The sequence below is a fragment of the Ornithodoros turicata genome, chromosome 10, assembly GCF_037126465.1.
Source record: "Ornithodoros turicata isolate Travis chromosome 10, ASM3712646v1, whole genome shotgun sequence".
In the NCBI taxonomy this organism is placed as follows: domain Eukaryota; kingdom Metazoa; phylum Arthropoda; class Arachnida; order Ixodida; family Argasidae; genus Ornithodoros; species Ornithodoros turicata.
Window position 1 is genome coordinate 34275355 of NC_088210.1, and position 8918 is coordinate 34284272.

The 8918-nt window shown below is 46.3% G+C and overlaps 1 long non-coding RNA gene across 1 annotated transcript; it reads right to left on the minus strand.

The window, feature by feature from the left end:
* Window positions 1-2322: 2322 nt before the first annotated feature.
* LOC135370643 (uncharacterized) lies at window positions 2323-5764 on the minus strand. Its single transcript, XR_010415409.1, has 4 exons — window positions 5493-5764; window positions 4268-4291; window positions 3431-3676; window positions 2323-2391 (listed from the first exon to the last, which is right to left on the minus strand). It is a non-coding gene; the product is annotated as an uncharacterized LOC135370643 (long non-coding RNA).
* Between the last annotated feature and the right edge of the window lie 3154 nt (window positions 5765-8918).

Below are 8918 nucleotides of genomic sequence, written 5' to 3' on the forward strand. Positions count from 1 at the left end.
TCGAAGGCGATAAATCTTGTCTGGAGTAATAGGATGTCGCGTATGACTGGCTCTCATGAACGTTCTTGTATTCATGCGAGTCGAAGGTGATGAGCTCGAGTCTTTCCGCAGTCTCGTTTTTTTCAACGACGATCGTATTTCAAACTTTTAACGTACTCACGCGCCCCGTACCAGGGACGACAGAAAAAATGTTTCAGGAGTTTGAGAATCCTGTATTGGTCTGTTATACGAACGGTAGTCGTGAGTGTGGGACTGTAAATGTCGCTTCCGTTCAAGTGAGAAGAAAAGAATATGACAGACTAGTACGATCTTCCAAAAAGAATGATTTTCCTGACATAGAAACATGTTCTTCGGAAGGGACATCGTACGAATACGGGATGATGTTCCATGTTGCTGATCAGGAATTCGGCCAGGACAGAGTGGATGCGGCATTCCATTATAGCTCCGAGACCGTGCAAAAACTCTGGGAGGTGGCAGTGATGAGTTTAAGCGTAATCGAGCAACAAACATGGTAGAAGTATCTTGAAACGGAGCACATGCGTTGAAATATCCATCGCCGAATCTTGCTGTGCAAAGGAACCGAAACCGTTCTTTCATCCATTCCGTCTCAAATTGTATAAATTTGTGTAGTTTCCCTCTCTTTTCTCAATAACGCGTCCTGGAGTAGCCAGTCCCGAGTAGCTCGAGACTGACATCTCCATATTTTTTTTCTCGTTTTAAAATCAATCAAATGAAACCGAAACCGCGCGCGTCAGAAGCGCAAGGGCTGCGGCCCTCATTCCACGTCAGAGGGTCACGTGCTTTATAGCGATGGAGATGATTGGAGTAAGCGCTGAACTTTCTATCGAGCCGAACCTTTTTGCGATCCAGCTAAGCTACCGATGGCGTCAGTCGTGACGTTAACCACACTCTAAAAACAGTGCTTCACCGCATAGCACGCTGTGCAACAACCATTGCCACGAATGATAGGGTTATTGCTTCTGATCCGAGGAGAGAGGGGGCGTACGCCTTTTTGTGACAATTTGGATATATGAAAATTGTCACAAAAAGGCGTACGCCTCCGTCTCTTCTCGAATCAAAAGCGATAACCCTATCATTCGCGGCAATGATTGCGCACTACGTGCTATGCGGTGAAGTTCCGTTTTTAACGGTGCACCTATGTGAGGTCTTCTGAGACGGCCGCTTTTGGGTTGTGCTCATTTGCATTTGGATGTTTTGGATGACATGCTCGTTTCAGGATTTAAAAAACAACAACAATAGGAATACTTTCAAAGAAGATTATTTCCCATTCTACTGTCTGACTTTTGCATGAATGTCCTAATCATAAAGTTAATGATAATTTTAGGTAATTATTTATCTATACTCTTAAAAATGAGTTTCACCGCATAGCACACTCCTAGCCAACCATAATCTCGAATGATATTGTTATCTGCCCTGATTTGTTGAAAACGAGAGGCGTACGCCTTTTTTGTGACACTTATGCTGTTCATAATTGTCACAAAAAAGGCGTACGCCTCCCGTTTTCAACAAATCAGGACAGATAACGATATCATTCGAGATAATGGTTGGCTAGGAGCGTGCTGTGCGGGGAAGTTCATTTTTAAGAGTGTAGTTCGCTATACATACTCTTCGGACGATGCCCGCATGGCCGCGTGACTCAACTTCGAAAACGGCATCTACGCTGCTCTCATAGTTATTTTTTTACGTAAAAAAAATCTGTACTGAATTAAAAAAGAAAAAAGAACAGTTTATTATTACTGTCCTTCCATGTCCTCCACTAGATCAATGGGACGCCTTGTCCTAGAAAAAAAAATAAAATAGAATAAACTCATCCCGATTTGTTATTTTCAATTCATTCCAATGCTGCACGAAAATCATTTTTTCCCCTTTCAAACGAGTGCAGAAAAGATGTTCCAGAAGTGAAAAACGTCTTCACGTCTCCCGACAAAAGGCACCCGCATAATCCCAGCAGACGCTTCGATATTAGGGTTTCAGAATAGGGTTACCGGGCGCTGAACGGCGTATTTGCGCGATGCACAATGACGACTCCCTATTGACTGCATGAAGACTCCGAAACGCTGGCGATGAAACTACCGAATCATCATTCAAATAAGTCCTTTTTTGTTTGTGTGTTAGACGGTACAATTTTTTACGGGACTAGCACACTCTTTCCTATAAATTTGTTTATAGCATTATTTCTTTCTTTTCTCTTTCTTTTATTTATTCTTTTTTGCTTTGCACCTACACAGTTATTCAATAAGACCGGGAAAAGTCTCACAGACCTTTGTATATATATGAAACAAGTAACGACCGCAATCCACGCTCATTCGAAACTTTTATTTCACTAATGCTCCAGTGTCCATGTACTTGAGAACGTGCGACCATCGTGTGCTGCACATGTAAAAGAGGGGATAGAGGGAATGCAAGCTTTTTAACAAAAGCACTCACACGTATACACATTGCCTCTAAAAAATGTGAAAAAGAAACGATATTCTGAATGACGGTCTACCCAGAGTGTGTTATGACGTGAAGTTCTCTATGTAAAGAGTAACCGCCTATTCACACGAGCGACATTCTACCAGAAGCGGAAGATGCGAAAAATGTCACAACTTCCTGATGTCACGTGAGCGCGAGCGCCCAACGTCGTGTCTTCGCGTACACTGCTAACCGTGGGGAATATCCTGCTACACAGTCAGAACATATTCCGTAGTTGACGACAGCAAAACACGCTGACGGTGTCGTCTGCTAAACGCGTAGTACGCCACAAGATATTCCGTAGCAGACGACAGGAAAACACGCTGACGGTGTCGTCTAATAAGTGTAGTCTGCTAAACGCGTAGTACGCCACAAGATATTCCGTAGCAGACGACAGGAAAACACGCTGACGGCGTCGTCTGCTAAGTGTAGTCTGCTAAACGCGCAGTACGCCACAAGATATTCCGTAGCTGACGACAGGAAAACACGCTGACGGTGTCGTCTGCTAAGTGTCGTCTGCTAAACGCGCAGTACGCCACAAGATATTCCGTAGCAGACGACAGGAAAACACGCTGACGGCGTCGTCTGCTAAGTGTAGTCTGCTAAACGCGCAGTACGCCACAAGATATTCCGTAGCAGACGACAGGAAAACACGCTGACGGCGTCGTCTGCTAAGTGTAGTCTGCTAAACGCGCAGTACGCCACAAGATATTCCGTAGCTGACGACAGGAAAACACGCTGACCGTGTCGTCTGCTAAGTGTCGTCTGCTAAACGCCCGGTACGCCACTCCCGATATTCGACACCGTACTACTGCTCAACATAACACGGGACGCAACTTCGGCTCTGTGAACGGTGTTTTCGCTTTTTCTTCCACTAGAATATTCCGTGAGGATGTCGCTCGTGTGAATACACGACAAGAAACGATTACTCTTACGAGTGTAGATCCGAACGTACCTGCTGGTCACCGTCCTATGCGGTCGAGAAATATTTTAATGCACGCCTCGTACGTGATACAATCAGTTCCCCTGTCAAGGATGAACCCTGTGCTGTTATCACACAGACAGCCTCTTCTTTGGAGACAAGGACGTATACCATGAAATCCGGTAGCTAGGCAATTAGCCAGGCATACCGTGTGTAGTGGACACGTATCACACACGTCCACAAATGGCTCTTGGCACGGCCCTGGTGTAACGGTGGGTGCTGAAACCGGACAACGTAAGTCTAAACCAGAGCACTCAATGGGCCTGAAACCGACACTAGCCAGCACCACCTAGATACAGAAGGCCTGCGCGTTCGTCGACGTGACGTAACACTTCATAGTCGGCAAATCAGGATCGTGTTTTCAACGGCGGCAGCCAATCACGAGCGTGCCTTCAGCGGTCGTGTCTATGAAGACGAGCGACTGTCGTCTGCGAGTTGTGATTGAACGTGCTCGCGTACTAAATGGGAAAACTAATGTCCTAATGTCGACGTAGCGAAGGAGGGAGAGGAGGCAATGAGCAGGCCTTCTGTATGTATAGGTGGTTCTCTGGTCAACCCGGGCTCGAGCCATAATAACCCTAATAGCCCTAATTCTGACCATAATAACCCTAAATGCAGGTAATTGACAAAAAAAAAAAAAGAACAAAGAAAAAATAACAAGAGAATGTTATGGCAAGGAGAGATGCTGATGGGTATTGGGATTGGGATTGGAATAGGAATCTGGATCTCGAAACAGCATGCATGGTATAGCTGGACATACGCTATAAGGATGGCATTTACGTAATACAAACGTTATGAGTGCTGTCTTACCGTGGCGTGCAAGGTCGCTAGGATCTGCAATGCACAAAATATATTCAATAAATGAAACGCATAGGTAACGCTGAGTAAGTGCGTTTTGTTGTTCCCACTTGGCCAGCTGTGGCCACTTTCTTTACACAACGCACGCATTCTTCTGCACACCAGCGTACTGAGGAAAAATGAGTTGAGATCGGCACACGTGGAAGAGCGTCGTGCTCTGCTGACGTCACAGGAGCCACGGCTGTTCCTATTGGTTCTGGTAAGCACGTGACCTCTCCCGCGCTCTCCTCACTTGCGGAGTTGCCTGCCGAGGTGTCACAGCCTGATGATCAGAGCTGTTCCGAGGGGGGAAGTTGAACCATACAGATAAATAAATACCGAGATAAATTTACCATCCTCTATGCGCCATTGACTGCAATTTTGTTTGGGTGGTGGCCTTGTAGTTCTATCCGTTAACACGCAATGTGCAATGTGCACGCGATCATAATAGATTCAAGCGGCTGATTCCCACCCATGCACAACCTCGAAATTTCATTTGAATACCAGTTGACTTGCCACCCACATTACGCTGTTGCACCCACACCTCTATCCTTCATCATTCGCACCAGTTGGATACAGTGAACCCTCGTTAATATGACCCCCGATAATCTGACACACGCGCTTTACGACCATACTCCCGGGGAACAATTTAGTGAAACCTCTGCAAATGTCGCCCGTTACTATGACAATTCCGCATTATGACCCAAATTTTCGGGAACGACCATGGTCATAATAACGAGAGTTCACTGTACAGCCAAATCCAGCGGATTTTGGCAAGCGACGGGCAACGGTGTTTAGCGTCAAGCAACACACATCTACGGGAATACGGGAAGTACACGATAGTACACGGCAGGTTTGGAAGCCTCAACGAGTGTACTGAGTGTCCTCAGTGAAAAGTTCGAAGGTACCACCGTTCCCCCCGTCCCTTATTTCAAATTAGCCCCAGGTTAAGGCAGCGGAAGGTCCCCGTAAGTGCCATCTTATATCAGTAAATTGGGCATTTTGGATCCAGCTGCTACAGCGCTACACTCCGCAGGAACATCTCGTTACAGCTATCTGTTACAAATAGAAGTAACCCGTTACTGGTACTGCTGTTATTAGCAGCGCTTAACCGAAGCTGGCAATGACCTCCCGGCATCACCTTTGCGCGTGAATACCAACGCGCAACCGGTGTTCCGTAACCTGGAGTTGAGCTTACCGTGAGTCAACCCTGATGACCACGAACACCAGATGATGCCAATAACCAAGACAGCAAACGACTGCATGTTTACAAGCATACCGAGACGTCTGGCGGGGCTTATAAGGTCCTTTCCCTTTCTTCAAAAATTGTTGTCTGTGGAAAGAATGTGACCAAAAAAGAAACGCAACCGCCCTAAGAATTTTTGACAAGGTTTTTGAAACCAACTATCCTAGTCACTTTCAACCTTACGTATAACGTTGTGCTCGTTTCTATTTCGAAGGCGATAAATCTTGTCTGGAGTAATAGGATGCCGCGTATCACTGGCTCTCATGAACGTTCTTGTATTCATGCGAGTCGAAGGTCATGAATTCGAGTCTTTCCGCAGTCTGGGTTTTTCAACGACGATCGTATTTCAATCTTTCAACGTATTCACGCGCCCCGTACCAGGGACGACCAAAAAAAATATATATATATATATATTTCAGATGTTTGAGAATCCTCAATCGGTCTATTACGTATATATGGTAGTCATGAGTGTGAAGGCTGTAAACGTCGCTTCCGAAAATTGCGATCCCATCTTGGGTTTCCGCTCAAGTGCGAAGTAAAGAATGTGACAGACTAGTACTTTTTCTTTTTCAAAAGAATCAGTTTCCTACCATAGAAACGTATTTTTCGGAAGGGACATCGTACGAAGGCGGGATGGTGTTTCATATTGTTCATCAGTAATTTGGCCAGGACAGTGTCACACATTCAAGACACGTCTTCACACGCTGAAGCTCAAAAGAAATGGAGTTGCAGATGCCCACCAGGGAGGCCACATAGCCACCAGATACCTTCCAGTTAGAAGACGAAGAAGGACAGAGTGGATGCAGCATCCCATCCTAGCTCCGAGGTTGTGCTGAACACCGTTAAAACAGAACTTCACCGCATAGCACGCCTCTAGCCATTCACGATTTGACGAAAATGGGAGGAGGCGCCCATCTGTGACACATTATGCGTGTCCCAGGTAGGCTCCTCCTCCTGTTTTCGACAAATCCGGAGACAGAATGATATTATTCGGACTCGTGGTTGGCTAGAGGCGAGCTATGTGGTGAAATTCCTTTTTAACAGTGTGGAGGTGACAGTGATGAGTTTAAGCACAATCGGGCAACAAACGTGGTAGAACTCTTAAAAATGAACTTCACCACATAGCACGCTCCTAGCCAACCATCATCCTGAATGACAACGTTCTCGCCCCTGATTTGTTGAAAACGGGAGGCGGAGCCTGTTCTGTGCCGTGCATAATGCACAAGATAGGCTCCGCGCCTTCCGTTTTCAACGAATCAGGGCAGATAACGACATCATTCGAGATGATGGTTGGCTAGGAGCGTGCTATGTGGTGAAGTTCTCCATCGCCGAATCTTGCTGCGCAAAGGAACCGAAATCGAAACCGTGCGCATCAGAAGCACAACGGCTACTGCGCTCATTCCACGTCAGGGGGCTACGTGCTCTACCGGGATGGAGATGATTGGAGTAGGTGCTGAACTTTTACTAAGCCGAACCAATTTGCGACCCAGTTAAGCTGCCGACGGCAAAGGTCACGCGCTCGGCGTGGTTTTGGGTTCGGCTCATTTGCATTTGGCTATTTCAACGCGCGTGCTCATTTCAGGATAAAAAAAAACAAAAACAGAAATGCTTTCAACGAGGATTATTTCCGATTCTACTGTCTGAATTTTGCCTGAAAGTCCTAATTGGAAAGTTAATTAATAAATCTTATGTAATTATTTATCTAGTTAGTTACATACTCTTCGCGAGGATGTATCCGCCTGGCCGCGTGACTCAGCTGCGAAAAGGGCATCTACGCTGCTCTCATAGTCATAAATAAAAAATCTGTACCGAACAACAACAAACAAAAACACACCATGTATATTGTTATTGCTATCCTTGCATGTCCTCCACTAGATCAATGGGACGCCTTGTTCCCAGCACAAAAAAAAAAGAGAAAAAACTCATCCCGATTTGTTATTTTCAATTCAGTCCAATGCAGCACAAAAATCCTTTCTTCCCCTTTTAAGCGAGTGCGAAAAATCTGTTCTAGAAGTGAAAAACGAAAGTTCCACGTGAACGTTATTTATTCATTCGCTGACCTCGGAGGTTCGACGCCAGCGGCGGGTAGACCTCATTCCGTATGCACCTGTCAGGCTGTCACCGGCTCCCAATGGAGCCGTTGTTTACATTTTGCGTCTTTTCTTCTACCTTCTGCGTCTTTCACATCTGCCGATAAAAGGCACCCGCACAATCCCAGCAGACGCTTCGATATTAGGGTTTCAGAATAGGGTTACCGGGCGCTGAACGGTGTTTTTGCGCGATGCACAGTGGCGACTCCTTATTGACTGAAGATGCCGAAACGCTTGGGTAAAAGGGTTAGAACCCAGTTTGAGTCCGACCGCTGGCTGTGCTGTCTGACTGTTTTCCTTGGATTTTCCTCACACTTTACAAAGAAATACCGACATAGTTCCCTGTGAAGTATGCCCAGGCCGCACGAATCCTCCCGCCCCCCTTGCAATAGTCGTGACGTCATCGTGGCCGACTACGGCAAGCAATTCCATGACCACCATCACCCTATTCTAGAACTCCCACTCACTGCCTCTTTTGAGGCTGTGAAGATAATTTTATGTTTTCGCTGCGAAACAAAGCGCGGCAACAAGCGACGTTCAGACATGTGCAGATGAATGGGAGACCGCACGAAAGAAATGGAGACAGGGCGAGTTTGGCCGACCTCGGAGGGAAACAAAATTCTTCGTTGTTACGATTATTAAAGAATTCCCGCAAAGAATCTTTCTGCCTTACGAAACGGGAGAACATTTCCGCTGTTATTGAGGGCTCTCCCGTGACCTCTAACGCACTATTTCATGGCCCTTCAATATAGCGCCTTTGAGAGTTAACGTGAATAAAGACGCGCCTTTTTGCCCTCAATATACGAAGTTACAGCGATAGCCGTATCATCTTTGCGAAACGGGGCCCTTGTTCGTTACCCTTTTGTTCTGCTGCGCATTCTTCCCGTTCTCAATGTTTCCGCGGTTGTGTTCACCACACACATATAACTGACAACTGTTTCCATACCAACTGTTACCATAACTGTTACCATAAAAGGGCGACAGCAAACCTTCACGATCAGTACGATATGTCGGAAAGACGAGGCACTGCAACTCCGTGGGACTGTTCTCGCCTTCACCTATTCACGACAGCGCGGCTTCTCATTGTGCAGTACTTTGTTTAGAACGTCGTTCACGAGCAGCAGCAAAGACTCTCGCCCTTCAGATGGCGTGCGTGCCGCCCTATTGTGAGAAGTCTGGTACAACGGCGACAAGCGAGCAGCTACAAGTTTATTTCCCTCTCCCTGCGCTGCAATGGATTACCGCGCAGGTGATGTGATGTGATTGGTGGCGTCCACTGTTCTACGTG